General features: G+C 18.8%; 2 protein-coding genes across 3 annotated transcripts in view; one reads left to right on the top strand and one right to left on the bottom strand.

Moving 5' to 3' along the window:
* Window positions 1-1,965, top strand: part of LOC117168883 — a 62,662-nt gene that overhangs the window by 51,791 nt on the left and 8,906 nt on the right. The gene's annotated exons all lie outside the window — the stretch shown is intronic.
* LOC117168884 (vascular endothelial growth factor A-A) overlaps window positions 1-1,965 on the bottom strand; it is an 86,655-nt gene that overhangs the window by 46,058 nt on the left and 38,632 nt on the right. The window lies entirely within an intron of this gene.

A 1,965-nucleotide genomic window follows, 5' to 3' on the forward strand; every position in this document is an offset into this window, starting at 1 on the left:
CGTATATTTAAATTTTGAATTGAAAAAGACAAATTTTCAATCAAAAATGATTCTCAATCAAACTGATGAATTTATTAAAATACATAAATTGTTAACTAAAAATTGAATAGTTAATTTTTCAGTTAACAAATTGATGTTTAAACGAAATGAATGAATTATCAGCTTTAATTATGAATATTTATCTTAACATTTTTAACTAAATAATTGAATTTTCAAGAAAAAAGATTAACTTTCTTCTTAAAAAATACGTCTTTTTAACAAAATGTATGAAGTTTCAACAAAATGGCTGAATTTTCAACTAAAAAAATTGCAAAAAATAGTTAAATTTTGATCTATAAAAGATAAATTTTTAATCAAATATTGAAAAGTTAAATTTGCAGCTAAAAAAATAAATCTTTAACCAAAGAGATCAATTTTAAACTAAAATGATGTAATACTTAACTGGAATATTTACATTTTAAGGTTAAAAAAATAATAATTTTCAAAAAAGTAATTTTTTCCAAAAAAATAGTTACATTTTTTAACAAAATTATGAAGCTTTAACTGGAATAGTTGATATTTCAATAAAAAAGATGAACTTTTAACAAAGAAAATTATTTTTGTATCAAAAATGACGAATTTTTAACAAATTATATCATTTTTCGTCAAGAGATGTTAGTCCAAATTTTAATTGATAAATTTGCAGTTCCTATTTTTTTGTTTCTAAATTCTTTTTAAACTAAAAAACTGAATTTTCAAAGTAAAAAAACAATTTTTAACAAAACTCGAGTAGTTAAATTTTCCTGAAGGATAATCAATTTTGAATTAAAACAAAGAAAGAATTTTCTCTAAAATAGTTTATTTTTCAAGAAAAAAGAAGTTTGTTCTTAAAAGACGTTTTTTAATAAAATAAATGCATTTTTAACAATTTTCGAATTAACAAATATAAATTTTTAACCAAAATGGAGTAGTTAAGTTTTCGTCAAAGAGAATTACCTTAAAGAAAAACAAAGTAATTTTCTACAAAATAGTGTAATTTTGTACTAAATAGTTCAATTTTTAAAACAAACCAAAAAATTAATTTTCTTCCAAAAACACAACTTTTTAATAAAATATATGAATTTTTAACAGAAGAGTTGAATTTTCAACCAATAAAAATTTCAAACAAATAGTCATTTTTGTACAATGGATGTAATTTTATTCTAAATTTGAATTGATTAATTTTTAGTTAAGATTTCTTCTCATTTCTAGAAATATTTGACTGAATAATTGAATTTTCAAACTAAAACATATATAATTTTTAACAAAAATGGAGCTGTCAAGTTTTTATCAAGAAGAATTAATTTTCAATTTAAAAAAACAAACGAAATTTCTACAAAATAGTGTAATTTTGTACTAAACAGTTTAATTTGTAAAAAAGATTAATTTTCTTCTAAAAAGACGACTTTTTAATCAAATAAATGAATTCTCAACTTAAAAAAATTTCAACCAAATAGTTACTTTCGTAAAAAAAACAATTTTTAACTAAAAATTGAACGTGTAGTTTTTATTTAAAAAAATTAAATTTAAAACAAACATCGATTTTGAACTAAAATGATGGAATATTTATATGAAATAGTTACATTTTACGGATGAAAAAATAATATTTTCAAACAACTAATTTTTAAAGTGATGAATTATAAACCAAAGTGATGAATATTCAATTGAAATAGTTAAATTTCAACTAAATGAAGTAATTATCAACTAAAATTATAGATTTTAAATTGGAATAATTAAATTTTCAACGAAGAAAATTATTTTTCTAAGAAAAAGACAAATTTTTTAAAAATTACATCAATTTGAAACTAAATAATTTGAACAATGGATGTAATTTTAGTCCAAATTTTAATTAATTAATTTTAAGTATTTATATTTCTTCTTGATGGTTTAATTTTTAACCAAATAGTTGAATTTCACAGCAAAAGTATTAATTTTCTTCCAAAAAGA

Source organism: Belonocnema kinseyi, chromosome 3 (genome assembly GCF_010883055.1).
Source record: "Belonocnema kinseyi isolate 2016_QV_RU_SX_M_011 chromosome 3, B_treatae_v1, whole genome shotgun sequence".
NCBI classification, from domain to species: Eukaryota; Metazoa; Arthropoda; class Insecta; order Hymenoptera; family Cynipidae; genus Belonocnema; species Belonocnema kinseyi.